This window comes from Pseudopodoces humilis, chromosome 18, assembly GCF_049639895.1.
Source record: "Pseudopodoces humilis isolate 2021_Gansu_Grassland_sample_001 chromosome 18, ASM4963989v1, whole genome shotgun sequence".
NCBI classification, from domain to species: Eukaryota; Metazoa; Chordata; class Aves; order Passeriformes; family Paridae; genus Pseudopodoces; species Pseudopodoces humilis.
Genome location: NC_142217.1, coordinates 12,641,699 through 12,659,112, shown reverse-complemented (window position 1 = coordinate 12,659,112; position 17,414 = coordinate 12,641,699). Strand labels below are relative to the sequence as shown.

The 17,414-nt window shown below is 44.9% G+C and overlaps 1 long non-coding RNA gene across 1 annotated transcript; it reads left to right on the top strand.

The window, feature by feature from the left end:
- Window positions 1–4,603: 4,603 nt before the first annotated feature.
- On the top strand, window positions 4,604–16,852 carry LOC148182935 (uncharacterized). The gene is made up of 5 exons (XR_015774073.1): window positions 4,604–4,814; window positions 8,870–8,994; window positions 9,693–9,829; window positions 15,581–15,652; window positions 16,720–16,852. It is a non-coding gene; the product is annotated as an uncharacterized LOC148182935 (long non-coding RNA).
- Window positions 16,853–17,414: the final 562 nt, after the last annotated feature.

The window sequence follows — 17,414 nt, the reverse complement described above, 5'->3', positions numbered from 1 at the left end:
CACAAAAATGTGGGTCCTCATTGAGCATTTAACATACCTTCTAGCTTAAAAGCACAAGCACATTGCAACTGCACTTTGGAAAAGAATTGTAAAAAATATGATAAAGGTAAGATCTGGACAAAAATATGGGAACCTTTTATGATTTTTGACATATTTAGCAAGATTTGCCTTTCTTTGACCTTAGTTCTGACCATGTATAAATGCTGACTAATCTGTAAGAAGAGAAGCTTTGTAGATCAAGAGTGTCATGTTTCATTTTACATCAATTAATATTAAAAGCACACGAGGCCTGTCAATCTGGAGGCCATGTGAACAGTAGTATTTGCAAAAGAACAGTTAGAGCCTCTCACAGTAATAGACTCCTGGGAGTAGGTCCTGCTCTGCTCTCCTTCCTCAGCTGCAGTTCCAGCTTTCCCTTCAGTCCCACTGATTGCTGGGTGAAGGTCATGGTCCTGGGGCTCTGCTTCTTGCAGTTATGGAAATTCAGAAATTGCAGCTGAAGATAATTGTTGCTGTGGTTGTGTTTGGCAGAGAAAGCAAAGCGTGGTGCTTCCTGCCACATGCCTTTTGGTGTAGGTACTGTTCAACAGAGGGGTCTTGAAATTGGGTAAAAGATTGTAAAACTGCTGCTTGGTGGTTCTGTGTCTTGCACATCAGAGCTCATATGAAATAGTCTAAGAGTTGTCTAATACTCGATGTTGTAGTGCAAATAGAAATTTCTTTTTTTTTACTTCGCACCTTTTCTTCAAGAATCTTCAGCTGGTTGGCAAAGAAGTCATGTTGACAACAGCCAGGAAAAGCAAGAACACACATTTTTGGGAGATCTGTATTGCTAGGCCTGTTTAAAAGGCAAGATTGTGAGGACCCAGAGAGCTTATCCCACACACTCTGCAGACACTGTAGTGCCTCTGGCAAGGAAATCTTGCCTTGTCCATGTGCTGTCCACCACACCAGCCTCTGCTTCCTGCTCAGCCTGGCATCTTCATCCCTAAATTTACATTATGTGGTAAGTAAGTCTAGAAAAGTCTCCTCCATCACACATTTTAAATTATTTATCTTAAATTATTAAGTGTGCAATCAGTTACTGAATTCCTGTAGCTGGTTGGAGCTGTGTGGGAAGATGTAATCTGGCACTTCATTCACTTTTTGTCATTTGGTCACGTACAGTTTTCAAATCTCAACGTTGCTTGTATCTTAGGCAATCATATAGGCACAGATAGGAGAAAATTGTGTCTTTGCCGCTTTGAGTCAGCCTGCTGTGTTAATAAAAATTGCATCCCAGGCTAGAAGTAGCAGTGTGCACAGAATGACAAATTACATCTTCATCTGCCTACGCTAATCGCCTTCTAGTCGAGTTAATCTGCGTTGTGTAGCTCTGGCTAGCAGAATGCATGTCCTAAGAGAATGCTGAAGTCAGGACTTCCAGGCAAAATAAAGGAACACTAATTACTAAGAATTGCTTAAAGCTGGAACTTTGCCTCTAATGGAAGTACTAATTACTCAAAATTTGACAGTGGAAGAAGTTCCCTTTAATTTGGCTGATCCTTGCTATGGGTTGTGTATCTATTTGGTTCTCTGCTGTCTGCCCACAATTTTGTTATCACCATTGCAAAATTACTGCATAGATGAGTTCTGTTTGTATTTGGAAGGGCATCTTGGAGTTGTTGAATGTGTAGTTTATTTCCTTATTTCCTCTCACTGGAAAATTGCTCTGCTTGTTTCCTCTTAATTTTAAAGCAAGGTGACTATTGACTCATCTCCTTTTATTTCAAATAGCTTAGAAATGCACATCTTTGGTTTGATCTTGGGGGTTTTGTTTTGTGGGTTTTTCTAAATTTTGCCATTTTTTCAATTTTGCCATTGAGTAAGGCGAAGTAAAAACCATTAAAATCTACTCCCATTTCTGAAAATCAGTGTCAGAAACAACAATCATAAAAGAGATTTAAGTTGCAAAGTCAAGCACTCAGAAAATTAGAAAACGTAAGAATGGAAATTATCTGTGTAATTTAAATTCCACCCTTCATGTTTATGTGGTAGGATGGAACTTCTTAATTATGTCATCAGGGCTGTGTTTTCCTTTGTGTGCAAGTAGTTATGTTATTTATTCAGTGTTTTCCTGGCGGTTCTGCTGCTCTTCTCATTTTCAAAAGGCAGGTCTACAAAGCAGTCCCAAAGCCAGAGAAGTAACTTTGCAGTTGGGCTTTGATCAGGCACAGAAATAAGTAGGAACTTTCCTATTCCTGTGGTGTAAGAACTAGTCATAGATGTTTCATCACAAATGTTCCCTTTAAAACATGTTTTAATGTTCTGATTCATTTACAGTCAAAATACTGAATTGATGTTACTTAATTTAAATCCAGTTTTGTTGACATAAAACTTTCCAGTGGCTTATTCTGGTTTAGCCTTTGGTTTCCTTTTATGTCTTCTTTTCTGTACCGCTGAATGAGCTTGTTATTTCTGTCCTTGCAAATAGGAATATTAGTTGTTTACAGTGATTCCAGTCATACAAGGACATAATTAAATGTCCTTGCCTGTGCAGGACAAGCTCATTTTTGCAGTGATTTATAATTATGTTCTATTTTAAATTCTTTGTAAGAACCTACATAGTCAACAACTTAATGTGGTTTTAAATAATTATTATTTTAAAATACATGGGTTTTTTTTCCCCCTGCAAGGAGCAAGGAATAGCAAACTAAATAAAACTAATTAGTTAATGGTGGGGGAAGGGCAAAGCAAAACAGTGGTTTATCTTTCTTTGTCAAAACAAAGCTGAATAAGAAGCTTGTGCTACTAAGAAACATTAACTGGTGTTGCAGACATAGAGGGAGGGCCCTCTGGGTACAAACAGAAGAAGTCATACAGTTACTCTTATTGATTTTTTTTCCTTACATGCAGAAAATTTTTGGCATTCCCCAACAAAACCCACAAAAACACCTACGTCAAAAAGTTAAATAGGTTTCCAAATCAAACCCTAAAAGGTCAAGAAATGCCACATGTATACAAATGGCCAAAAGAATTAAAATTCTACCTCTCTGTGCCTCCAGCCTGGAGACTGAATGAAGGGGGATTGTGTTAGAGGCAAACAAGCAAAACCCTCTAAATTATGTGAGCGCATAGTTAAAATTGCCAGTCACCCTTCTGTTCATAGGAAGGTGGAGTTACATTCCCTATTAGCTTTAGTTATTCAGATTTTTTAATGAATATTTTTTGCTAATTGAAATATCACATCTGTGACAACTTATATCTATTCTTCTCAAGGTCCCATGTGTATTTTATAAAATTGTAAGCCATGGGGCAGACACAGGATCTGTCACTCTTACTTGCTTACAAATAGCCAGACCAGCCATGGCACAGTGAAAATCATCATTTGCTGTTGAGCTCCTTTGGACCCGAAGGATGTTTGGCACTGGGTTTTCCTGTTTTGGTCTGGAGGTACAACAGGCTTTGGCAGCATCCTTTGTAGCAGCCAGACTTGCTTAAGCTCCATGAAATTTCCCAAATCTGGCGCAGTGGTGCTGCTGATGGAATTTGCCAGGCGAGGAGGGAGCCCGTGGAGCGCGGGGAGGCTGCGGGGTCCCAGCTGCTGCTCGGGATGCTCAGCCCATGGCTTAGTGCCCTCTTTGCTGCTTGTTCTCACTCTTGAGCTGCTGGGAGTTGCTGCCATTTTATTTGTTTGCTTTCCGTGGGCTTAATCGGACTAAACAAATTGATTTAAAGCTATCTTGAGAAATTGAAAACTTCAGCTACGGAGATGGTGTTTCTCTGGTAGCATAGATACATGTAAACAGACTTTATGGATTTCACACAGACAGGACCCTTTATTAGAAGCAGAAGCTCTTGCAGGATCCTGGAAAGGACTGATCAGCATCCTGATTTACCTTGTTAAACAGGACTGGTATTTCCGTGAGCTGTCACAAATAAATGCTCACAGATAGGCACAAGGACAGGCAGCCAGGAAACCATGTATGGGCATCAGCTGTGCCAGAGGGCAGGGATGACAGTGAGGAATGTAACCTCCTGAAGTTCCCTGGTTAAGGCAGAACGCCACCTGGCACAAATCTTGGCTGCCATAAGGTTAAAAATAACAAATAGCATCCCTATTACATAAGGAAATCTTTTGTCCTTGTTTAATGGGGCACTGTGATATGCCGGAAAGAATAAATATGGAGCTTCTCTGAAGTCTTGTGGTTAGAGCTTAGGGCCAAGCCAGCTGAAAATACCAGGGCTGATTGCAAGCAGGGCCCTGTGTACAAGCTGCTGGCATTAAACAGGCAAAATCTCAGTGAAATTCCAGTGTCTAAGCATGCTCAGCAGCAGGCTCAGCCCAGTTCACTGCACTGGTGACATCTCAGTGCCAGGAAGGACTTTGGGTCCTGTTTTGTGATGATGGTGTTACTACAACGTAAATACAGAGGATTTGTGTGTTCAGAGCAGCCTCAGCTGCAGTCCATGAACCACCCTGTGGGCTTCTTGCAGTAAATGGGTAATGGAGCAGCTGTGGAAGTTACTGTGGATGATCTTCAAACTCAACCCAGCAGAGTGATGTTCTCACCCACCTCACCTGCCTGCAGGTCACTGCCAGCCCCATGAGGGACGTGCCTGCTTTGGTTTTATTTAAAGAACTAACCTGAAGTGGTGGAAATGCTCAAGTTTTCCTTTGCATCCATGAGTTACTGTATGTGATGAAGCTGCAGCCTGTCCCCAAGCCACATTCTCCTGTTTCAGCTTGCAGAACTGTCAAAGGCAGCGCTGATTTCCAGTCTGACTGCTCAGCTTTGCTGTACCGTCCTCTCTGTGCCTGTGATCCCTCTCAGGTCAGTACAGCTGTTACTTGTAACCCTTACCAAAATTTTTTTTTTGCAGCTTTCAGTGCCTGCTGTAAGCAGGAGCATTTGTCAGCAGATGGTCCTCACACTTCCCTTTTAGGTGCCCAGCTGTACCCACACCACCTCCGTGCACCCAACTGTGCTTCCACTTTCTATCTTTGTGTGAAAAGGTGTTTCCAGGTGCTTGGCACTTCAGCTAGGATAGCAGGAAGCATTGAGGATTGAATGATCTTGATATTGTAGTTATAAGAACAGAACTATCCTTAACATTTCTCCCATATTCCTTCAAGATGGGTCTGGATTTCCATGCACACCCAGCTGTTCCCTGGGGACGTGTCCCACCAAACAAATGCAGACCTTGCACCTGGACATGCTTTTGTTTGGAAGAGATGAGGCCAGTCTGAACCTCATCCCAGACCATGTGTCTTGTAAAAATTGAGTGAGGTGGCATAAATTATTTAAGCACTTGTTAAAAGTGCCTGAGATGACTGAAAAGGAACCTTCAAACAGAAGGCCTGATAGGCCTGGGAGGCTCTGCCTCTTGTTTGGGGAGTGACACATGTGTCGGTGCTTTCTGTGGCTCCTGGCTGCAGGTTCCAGGTAGGATCATGGAGGGTCACTCTCTAGGCTGTCCCTTCGTGGAAACAAACATTCACTGGCCAAATTACAGGGCTGCTCATGAGCCCCTCAGCAGTGGGAAGAGTGAAAATGGTGAAGGAACAGTGGCAGGGAGATGCTGCTCTTAGAAGTTATTAATTCCTTGTAGAGGGCACAAACCTCAACCAGAACCCAGACCACAGTCAGATTTTTTTATAATCAAAAAGAAGAAAACACTTTATATAATTTGAATTTCAAGTGCTTTTAACATGGTGTTTAATCTCAGAGATGGATGTTCTGCAGTGGGCAGATGGTTGCATTATGAATATTGCCACCAGCATCTTTCTTGCCTTCCTGTGCAAGCTCCTGAGCAGATTACAACATAATTTAACTGATAGATGGAAAAGTTCAGCTGGCTGAATTAGCAAAGAAGATGAGGAGGAAGACAGCTCATCAAAGTTAGGAAATGTGTAAATTAAAAATAGGACAGGTACTGCTGTCTGGATTCCAGGTCTGATAAAACTCATTCAAAAATTACCACCTGTGCAGCAATATGGCATGAAACAACTCTCTGCACTTCATTGTGTTACTCTTCTTTTGAGCAGCCAGTTCTGCCAACTACAGAGCACAGAATGTGGAAGGAAAACTACAGTGAACTTGACAATTATTTCCAGAGATTGGTTCAGTCCTAGAAAATATTCACTGGCTTGCTAAAAAAAAGCAGGGGTTCCCCCCGTTGTTTTCTAAATCCTTTTTTTATTATTGCAGCTGTCTTTGGACAAAGGGAGGGGAAAAAAGTGACCGCAGAGAGCTCAGGAGTACATCTTTGACATTGTTTAATGAGAAAACAGTGACTCTTGTTGAATCACCCTGCTAACACAGAGCAGACAGAGCGCCTCAGTTCATTTTTGTTTGGCTTTTGTTTTGAGGGGTCCCAGCAGAAGCTGAAAGGGTGGCAGGTGAGCCTGGGTTTGTGCTGTTCCCCACACAGGTGCTGCAGGTGGTGACTGCTCCAAGAGAATGAGGGGAATGTGAGCAATGCTGTCCTTCTGCAAACAGCACATTTTCACCTTTCTACTCTGTTTGTGACAGTGTTCCCCCTCCTTGCTAATGGACCGGGATTGCAGCTGGCAGAAGGGATCAGTCAGCCTTTATTTGCATCATTGCTGGGGATCCTATCTCCCTCATAAAGTTGCTTTAATGGCCAAGTTAAACTTTTGACCTGCTTTACAGCAGAAGGCACTGGTGGTTTGAATTGTCCAGAGGAACACTCCAGAGGGTGCTGGGTGGGCTCTGTCACTGCTCCTGGAGAAGGGCACCTGAGTGCAGGTAATGGGGAGCAGAAACCTCATGTTTTAAATAGGAAACCAATTTTTCTGTAATGTGGAACTGTGTGCTCACTGAAACTGGCAACAACAGCACATGTGCCACAGAAGTTGCTGACACTTGTATTTTTTTATTTTTTTTTTGAGGACTGAAAGGTATTTCTAGTTCAGCCAGTTACAGGAACGTAATTATCAATCCCATAAAACTTTTTGCCACTGAGATTTGAAAATGATAAAATACCACACACTGCTACCACAGCCCCATGGATTAAAATGTGCTGTAGCATTTCAGAGAGATTTTTTTAATATGTGGAAATGATAAAATAATTGTCTCAGAGGAAAGCAGACAGATGTCTCAGCTGGTTTATCTAGAAAATCCTGCCATTTATCTCAGGCATGACCTTTACCTAGGTCATCCTGCCTTTCTTGCAACTCAGCTGGATCATTCTGATGGGCACCAGCTTGACTTAGCCTTGAAATGAGTTCAAAATCTGGCCCAAGCTGTTTTGTGGATAGAAGAAAGTAAAACGCTTGTAGTCCCTTTCTGATTGTCAGGATGCTAAGGCTGTAATTCAAGTCATTAGGCTTAGTATATAAAACCCTTCGTAATCCAAGTCTTAAGAACCCGAAAGGTCGCTTGTGGTCCAATAATCCTGAATAGTAAATGTGATGAGCTGGCGGTGACTGTCCTGATCCTAAAGCATCTCTCAAAATAAACGCTGGTCTCTGCCCCAAAAGCATATGCACGTTATTTCGAGATGAGCCAAGAGGCTGTGCAAGGAATAAGCAGCTTGCCTGCTGAACAGCTTTGTGCAGCATTGTTTTGTTTGAAATTATTTCATTAACTGGACTGAAGATGAGAGGATGCTGGAGGTTTTAGAGACACACCCAGCTCTGGCTGCAGTGGTCTGCTGGAGAGAGCTTTGCTCATCACCAAGATCCCACAAATCCTCCCCAAATCTGCCAGCACAGCTGCTCACGTGAATGAAATGGGCAGAGGTTGCTCATGACAGGAATTGCTCATCCCTGGGCTGAGGATGGTGTCAGAGATCGTTCATGTTCACACAAGTGATGAGTGAGAAACATCTGGCCAGAGGTGCAGTAGCTGGCATTGAGCAGGCAGGTGGCTGAGAAGATCTGGCAGATCCTGGGTAGCCACATCCCAGCTGTGACTGCTTTGCAGGGATCCAAAAGGCAGTGGCTTTGTGAGCAGCACAGAGAGGGGGTTTGGTGCCTGGCAGTGCAGGATGGCAGTGTTCAAGGAGCCCCAGGGTACTTCTGTGGGAGGAAAGGACAAGTGGATAGATGTGGAGGATGCAGGCATGGACTGATGGGATAATATACAGGGTCAATTAAGCATGAGCATTTAAGGAGCTCAGTCCTTTTCTCACCTCCTTGATACCTCCTCGGGAAGGTGCCAGAGAGGTAAAGAAATGGAGGACTGGGAACACTGAACCACTGTGGGACCACTTGTAGGGTCCCCTCTTGGTGCCTGACCCTCCTTTTTCATCCCTGTTTTTGTGCTGAGGGCAGTTAGAGGTCAGCTGGGAGTAAGGCTGCATGACTTTGTTTTTCCTCTTAAATGTCTCCTTGCCTTTCAATTTGTTCAGTATTTGAACTGATTTTCATCTTTATATTGTATTTATTTAGTGGTGCTCTGGATATGGTTATTTTTGTGCCCTGAAGGGCCTACTTTTCCATTCCATTTTAATATATAACTTCTATTAACATCAAGGCTTGCTGCATGCATAAAGGGGCACTGAACAGGTAAACTGTACTTAAATACCTGTGACCTCTTGGCTCTTCTATATGGAAAGATTATTAATGCTTTGTCCTTGCTGTGTTTCATCAGAAGATGCTGCCACACAAGGCAGAGTCAGGGAGGTCTGATCATCCCTTTATTACAGATGGGTAAAACAGAGGAAAAGAGATTAAAAGATTTGCCAGGAACACAGAGCAATCAGTGGCTGTGCTGAAAATAGAAACCAGGCTCCTGGTTTCCATTCCCCAAATCTGGCCTCTAGACAACACTATATTAAAAATGTAAATGAAAACATAGACAATCTTTCCTTTTTCAAACCCTCCCTGTGAACATTTTGTGTCCTTTTGACTGCTTCACAGAACAACCTGGTAGCATTTGGATCAAAGAACCAGGAACCGTCCGGGCTGAGCTCACTGGATTCTGCAAAGGGAACTGGACTGGACCACCAAAAACCTCAGAGTGACCAAAGAGCTCATGGCAGAAGGTGGGAGGAGACTTGTATCTATTCTGAGACAGAAAAGTATTCAGTAGCTGTAGGCTGCTGTTCAAAATACTTTGATTACTGTATTTAAGGAAGCCAAAAGTGATACTGTTGTGACAGCCAGTCCTTCAGCCTTTGTATTCTAGAAAATATTCTCTCTTGTAATGCACCACAAATCCAAAGCTGGCAGCAGAAGGACATGCAGGCATTTTAACTGTTTGCTATTAAGTCTGCAGATGATGGGTAAATCAAACAGAATTGAGGTTTGAAATGCACAACCAGAAGGGAAAAGTGAATTTGGTCTCACTGAGGAATGGCACAGCTGCAGAGCCTCCTGCTCTTCACGCCAGAGATGCTGGCAGTGCCATTACTGGGCTCATTCCTTTGGGCTTGGCCCAGCTTTATTTCTGTTCCCATATTGTTCCTCCATGCTGTAAACAGGCTTGATGATCAAAAAAAAAATAAAAATAGCATATGGATGCAACCCAACCAAACAGCCAGAGTAAACTTCATGGGAGAAACTGGATTTAGAAATGCACCACTGAGTCATGCCAGAGTCCACGTTAGAGGCTTTTTTAAGAAGCAATTAGGAAGCAGTCTCCTTTTAAAGACACTTCCCAGAGCTTATTACAGGGACAGAACATGCAAATTAGGGCTAAATTCTGCCTGTCTCCCTGATGTGCATGTCTTTGTGTGAGCAGGGCTCGAGATGTGGGCACACTTGTTCAGATCCCTGTGGAGCCAGTGACAGCAGCGTGTGGCTCACTGCTGTGCCCAGAGAAACTGTAAATCCAGAGGGAACATGGACACATCGTCACTGGGACACCTGAGAGGGAAAGTGAGTGTTGTTGGAGCTTGTTGGGGACTGACCCCACTGCAGCATGTCCCAAATTCCTGCTGTTGTTACTGGCAAGCTTAAAATAAACAATGGGAAAACTCAGCTGAAGTTGATGCATTTTCCCTACAGCATCTCATCCCAGAGCTCAGAATCCCCTGAATCCCTTTCCACCCTGCAGAAGCCCAAAATAAGTGAGATGAAATAAAACACAAAATAAATAAGATGGCAAGCTGAGGACATCCCCTCTCTCTGGAGTTAGAAGGTGCCTTGATCTGAGGAGTTGTGGGAACAAGTGGTTGCTCATTTGCCCAGAGCCTGGGGGACATGGTGGGGAGGTGGGAGTGTCTCCTCGAGGCTCACAGGCCTGGGGTAATGGCTCAGCTACCTGTACAGGTGGGCTCAACCCTGAGTATTTTAGTGTTTGGGAAAAGCTTGGGAAAAGATCTTTTGTGTCTTCATGCTCATTGTTGAAATCATAGCAAGAAAAAAGCAGTTTTCATTAGCAAAACTGTTGCTTTTTGCCATTTCTGCTGGCTTAGGAGAGTAAAGTCTCAGTGCTGAAGACTGAATGTGTTGCAGCTTTCAATGTTCAGCCCAGCAGCTTCTGAAATACATCCACATTTTGTGAGGTTAATAACACTGTAGTCACCAATGCTGAATTTTTACTGGTTCAGGCCATAAGTCTCTGACCTAATTAGACTTTTACTGGCTAATGGTTTATGGAGCAAACCTCTGAGGATTTTGTATCTGGTTCCTGAAGAATCACTCAAGAGGGAAATGCAGCTGCCTGGTGCTGTGCTTCTGCTTTGAAATGGGCAAGTGCCTCATTCACTCACTGTGCTGTTAACCTGGGCAGATAATACTGATACATTTTAACTTAAAATTAGCGATTGGATTAAATATTAACCTGTAACCTCCAAAGGAGCACCCCTTTGGCTGGTGATGCTAGTGATGGTGCATGATCCATTAGCATTTCTGAACCTCACAACTCGGAAACCCCTGAAGTGCTTCCAGGGCAATCAGGGTTTGTTTAAAGCAGCTCTTAGGTGGAGATGAGCTCATTTCTCAGTATTGCCACTGCTGAGACCACAGGTATAAAACCACAGGTTGGATTTTTCAACTGCAAGTCATGTTTCAAGTGTTTAAAGGGTGATAAAATACCTGAATTTTGATAGATTTCGTTACTTTATTGTTTGCTGGGGACATGTTTACTGGCTTGTCCTTTTTGGTGCACCTGTTAGTGGTGACTGGTTCTAATCATGTTTCTATCACTGTCTCATACGACCTTTGAACCAATCTTTTCTCTTTTCCATCTGGATTTTTCTTCTCTAAGACAGGGATAATGGCACTTCTGGAGTGCACTTCACATTCAAGTGAAGGGTGCGGTGCTGCTGCTGAAATGTGTCTGCAGTGAGAAAGAGGATGGAGCTTTTTAAAGACAATCTACACAGGGCTGTAGAAGCTGGCATCACACTTAACACCATTTAAACACTTTAACCTTCCTCTGACAAATGCCTGACCTGCAGTTCTGAACAGAAAACCCAAAACCTCTCAAACCCAGTAAGAGCTGGTTCCCCTGAGCTCTGTTCCGAGACCCGAGTTCACGATAGGCAGCTCCAGCCTGGAAGGCAAAGCTTGCACATGGATTAATGGCTTAAAGGAGCCTGCTGGGTTCAGGGTCAGCAGCATTTTGGCTGTGGAGGGCTCAGAGGAGTTGAGAGGGTTTGGGGGGGTGGATTTGGGCCAGAGCTTGGTCAGGGTTGTCCGTGCTCAGCTGCGCCAGGCGGTCCCGGCTGTCTGCACGTGTTAATTAGCTGAGGAGAAGGGTCTGGGGCAGCTTGTGCTGCTTCAAAGGGCCCTTCAGGGGAACATCTAAAACACAGCTCGCAAGAAAAATAAATGAAGGAGGGCTCAGTTTTTTCCTGTGGCCGCCTGCAAGCTGTGGCCATGAGCAGAGAGTGCTGCTGAGGCCACCCACACCGGAGGCTGCGGCTCCTTCCCGGCTGAGCTGTCCAGCAGCCCCCAGGACCCCACCAGTGTCCCAGGGCACAGCCCCCAGCACCCCTGTGCTTGCTCAGAGGCCTTTGGGGAGCCAGCAGTGGGCAGGGAAAGCCCACTTGTGGAGAGAGGAATGGCATATTCCAGGATGCAGCCTGCCAAACCCCAGCTGGGACCTGCCTCGCCCCCTTGGCCAGGCTGGCTGGTTTGGAGCCCAGCACACAGTGCTGGGCAGGAGGGAGGCTTTGCCTGCTCCTGATTTTGGGCTTCCTTTGCAAGAGCTGCCAGTCTTGGGCTCTGTCCATGCCCCCAACTCCACCTGCTCTTGGCTGGCTCCAAGGGAAGGTGCAGGGAGGGAGACCTCAGGTTCTGCTCTCTGATCCTCCTTGTCCAAGAGTGTCTGATTTGGACGGGCTCAACCTCCAAATAATTCTGCACAGCCAAGGAATAACTTTCTTTCCCAGCTGCAGCCCTGGGGGTGGTTCAGTCCCAGAGCTCCCTGTCTTTTCTTCTGGGCTTCCCTTTCTGTGATTTCTCTTGTGACTTGTGACATGACCCTGCCCTGACAGGGGAAGTTTTGATTTTTTTTCAGAGATCATTTACTCCTAGATAAACATTAATTTTTGTTTTAATTTTTAACCTGTGTCTCTGAGGTGACAACGCTTTTGTAGGCCATCTAAGAAGCTGTTATCTTTGCCCAGCTTTGCCTCTTTCATTTGCTTCACCCAGCAGGTAATGAGTAACCTGTCCTCCTGCTGGGCAGGCTGAGGCCTGGCAGAGGTGGTCTCATTGCTTCCTTCTCCATTTTCTTTGGGAATCATAAACACATTCTTAGTGTCAGAGTGACATCTCTCTGCCCCTTGCTTTTGGTAGTGACGTTGTGTGACAATGCCATTGCTGCAGTGTGTCCTGCTTTAGCTCTCCTCTGCATGGGCCTCCCTGAAGTGCTGATGGGGAAGGGTAGGAGCTGAGCTAGCCCCAGAGTGGGGCTCCAGGCACAAGGGCTCATTCACAGCAGCCCAACACACGCCCTGGGGCCGACTGGGGGCACTGCCCTGTCTCCTCAAAGCCACACAGGCGAGTCCTTGTCCAGGCAGGGATGTGGATGTGCATACCCAGACTGCAGGTCTCCTGCTCTCACCACAGATGCTGTTGTTTGTGACACACGTGGGTTTGGGGTGCTCCTGAGTGGTGCAGAGCACTGGAGCAAGCTTGAGGTCATGTTCTTTCCAGTCCCTCCTGAGATGGGGAGAGAGAACAGGTTTTAGTGGGGGTGCTGTGTTCAGTGCAGGTGTGACCCTTCCTGCCCTTGGAACAATCCCAGAGCATCCTCAAGGCTGACACCATCTCAGAGCACAGTGTGGAGCAGTGCAACCTCCTCGGGATCTGAAAGGACTCCAACAAAACAGATGTCAAATGCTTTTTTCCTGCTTAGGGGACGTTGTGAGATCAGGGGAATCTTACTAAAGTGCTGTGTCTTTCCACTGTCAGATGCTGCCACTCTTCACCCACCCAGCAGGACTTGTCACTCCCCCTGGTCACCTCCATGCTCTGATTTTCTCTCCTTCTCTAGACTGCAGAGAGGCACAGCCTGGTGTTTGCTGCTCAATTGGGGTTTCCAGAGGTGGTGCTGGCTGGCAGTAAGGGCAGACAGAGCAGCTGTGTCCATATTCTGTCACATCCAGCACGGACATGGCACAGGATGAGCAGATAAGGATGTGCTGGCTGTGCTGCCCCTCAAATGTGTTGTTACAACTGCAAGGTCTGTGAGAGTCCTGAGCTGAATCTTGAGCTCTTTCCTTATTGTCAGGGCTACCCTTGTAGGTCTTGGGGGACTCCTTTTTCTCAAGGAAAATATGTCTGGGTGTCTTGTTTCTCTTATCGGTTTTTTTGCTTTTAGTGGCTCTTGGGTCACATTTCAAGGTTGGTTTTTTTTTTGCAGTGTAGAGGGAAGAAAATGATTTTTGACATGGCAAAGGCTGAGGTCTTTATGCAATCCCCTGTGCAGTTACTGGGAGTTCAGACAGAGCATGGATCACGATGACTCATGATAAAGGCTGCAAGAACTGGCAGGAGTGCAGTAGCACAGGCTGTTTGTACCTCAGACAATTAGTTCTGTAAACAGATTTTTGTCATGTTTCTGAACTGCATGTTAAAAACTAATACATTGCCCAAGACTAGGAAACATTGGAAAACAATGAAGGGAATAGTCCAAGGCTGAACAAGAAAGATTTGATGATCTAATATGTATATAATGCATACAACATGTGTGTGAGGGGGTTCATCTTCTTGTTAAGAGGGAGGCCCAGTGTGAGGAAGGTTCCCTGTGCTACTTCCCAATGACTGGCTGAAGATCCTGGCTGTGTTCAGCCCTGAGAGCCCTCCTGGGAAGGGAGGTTTCTGCACTGTACACAGACACCTCTGTGCCCTCCTGACTGAGCATTTTTTTTGGCTGCAGGTTCAGCCAGCTGGGGGAGGGAGGGAGTTCCCCAGCTGTCAGCAGAGGTGCCTCCCTGCCACCCCTCCTGTCCCCCTGCAGTTTATCCTCCAAAACCACAAGATGTTCAGTGAAATCCCTTGTCCTGTTCACAACAGGGATGGAGCAGTGTCATCTGCTCCCAGCCTTGCTCTCTGAAACAGCTGGCTCATTTTTCTAAGGAAAAACAAGCCAGCCTGAGACAAACCCCATGCATTGAGCTTCTTACTGTGTCAGGCTGCAGGGAGACAGAGCTATAAACAAGCCAGAGCCAGAGCTTTGGTGTGAACAGCACACAGCTGCCTAAAATAATGCCTCCTGCCCAGAAAGATTCTGCATACCTGGGATTTCTGGGGGGATTTGTTTGTTTATTTGCTTTTTGTCAGTACTTTTTGCAGCTGTACCCAGAATCAACCACAAAATACCAGCATGCTCTATTTCCTGGGATTTTCAATCCAAGCAAGGCTAAGGTGGAAGAGAGGAGGAATCAGATCTCTTCAGGGAAGGCACAGCCAGAGTTCCTTTCTTTAAAAACAGACCAGTGATAAAACTACTGAAAAACTGACTTAATTTGTGGCTGTAGAAAGAAAAGCCGATTCCAATTATTTTCTGCTGGACGCTGTGTGAACGTCCAGAATTAACCTCTTGTCTCAGGGACAGCTGCACATGTATTTGGGGGTTTCTAGGTTCAGGTTTTGCAGAAACCAGCAAAAATTCTAGCCAGTTAGCAAGAGCTAGAGATTTGTGAATCTTATCCTGCAGCCAGTTTGTCTATAATATTGAGAAATGGTGTAAGTAACTTCCCTGCACATAAAATGCAGCTGCTTATTGTGCTGTGAAATTTAACAATGCTGAGTGTAATTGATTTATAATTCATGTGAAAGATAAAATCAATGATCTAACTTCAAAACAGAAGTGTTTTGGCTTACTAAACATTTGGAGATTTCTCTGTGAAATGCTTTATCTTTTTCTGCTTTATTACCTCTTTAAAAATGTAATTTCATTGTTTCATGAGTTTACTACCACTTTCTCTTAATTTAATTCATGTTTATAGGCTCTATCTAGACAAGTCTGATAGGCCCCATTCATTTCTGTAGAGAATTTTAACTAAGAGGAGGCTCTTTTATACATAAAATTTTTTTAGTTACCAAAAAAGAGACTCCAGCCACATCATGTGGTTGCTCACATAAATGATTCCTCCATTAAGACACTTGAGTGTTACAAGGTAATGGGTGAGTTTAATTTTTATGTGATTTTTTTTTCTTTTTTCTTTTTAGTTGTTTAATTCCTACCCAATCCTTGGATTTCTCCTCCAACCTCCCAAGATGATGTTGAAAAAGGTAGATGAGGTGAGTGGGATCATAAAGAAATGCCTCAAGGAAAGGAAAGGGAGTATTAATGAGAACAACCTGATGAGCTACATTGATGCTTTGGTATTCAAACAAGAGGTATTGATGTGATATGATGATATGATGATTCCTAGTGCTGTACCTTATTCAGAGGTGCTGATGAGATTATTGTCTAATGAACACGCTCTGCGACTGTACAGAAATATTCAAGTTTTGGGTAATCATCCTCCTATTTTAGTATGCTCAATACTTCATCCTGAAGGAAAAACCAGAAAAATGTTGTCACCAGCTGTCAGCTACAGTCCATTCCTTGCTGGAGAGCGAGGCAATGTCACTTTTCCAGCACTCTCCAGGCAGAGACATCCCTCCCTACGGGCATGGGAGGAGGCAGCAGAGTTACAGAGATGCAGAAATTCCAATGGCATTTGTGTAAACCCCTCACCAGCTCCCACGTGGTGGATTTCACAACAGGAGCTGTTGTGTGGGAGTCTGGATCAGCCTGTGTTTGCCCTTTTTCTCCAAGTGTTTGCATCCGCATTCTTGGGCCGGGCAGTGTGACTGGGGAAGGTGTTTCCCACCAGCAGCAGGAACAGTGGAGCTGATGTGTCAGCGGTGTCCTGAATCTTCATGACTCTCCTGTGGCTCACAGAAGGGCCTGGCACACACACACAGATAAATTCCAGCTCCCTCACTTAGGTATTTTTCTGCACCTCTCATCACATTTCTGCTTTCTCAGGATCCACAGGTAGTGGTTGGAAGTCCTGAGCTGGTCATACAACCACTGCCTAGAGCAGATAAATGTCATGTGGTGTTGAAAAATGGATTAATTTGTGCAATTGGTTCATTTTGGGGCTGCAAAAATCTCAAGTGTGTAAATATTTCTTCTGAAAACTGAAGAAATTCTGTACTGAAATATCAATGTGATGCAACTTGTCACTTGCCTGCATCCCACTGTAATGTCTCTGGAGCCCGGGTTACCTGTCCTAGATCTCTTTTGTTATGCTAAAAGTGCTTTTATTTTTCTTCATATATCCCTAATAAAAGCAATACATGTTTTCTTTATGCAGACCATGATGCTCCTGCGCTCCCCTTGTTATGGCTGGCACTCAAACAACATCCACAGCACTGCAATGGGGCCATCCTGCTGCTGCTGAGGGACCCTGAGATTCAAAGTAAGGTTTTGCTTTGCTTACACCATGTGCTGAAGTGTCCTGCAGTCACTTTCTAAGTGATGCTCACCTGTAAAAGCTTCTTAGGCTCTCATGTAGGCCAGAGCATCCAAAATCTGGATGCTCTCCACCTCCATCCAAGCACTGAACGCTGCCATTCAAGATCAAAGCACCTGAGAGGTTGTTCTCTATGCCAGGGGCTGCAGATCTCCTGTCCTGGGGTATTCCAACCAGCATTCAGCAGGAGTTGGGGTTCATGGGTGTTTTAGCACTGTGCCTTTCCTTTGCCCTGCAGGAAAGGTTAACACAGAGATTGAGTTCTTGGCCCTGCCTGCTTCCCTACCTTGGAGATGGCATTTCCCAATACAGTGATCCATGAGGTGTGGACATTGATCACTCTCCTGCCACAGGTTCCCTGTGCACCTCAGCTGACCCCCCCTCTAAAGGCTGCTCCACCCCCAGGGGACTTGCTGCTCTCCAGATGAAGGGGGTGCAGCACACCAGTGATCCTCAGGGCACCAGGAGTGAGCAAACCTCAAGCACAGGGCCCTTGGTGGGGAAGAGCCAGTTTCCTAATCCCTCATCTCCTCTGA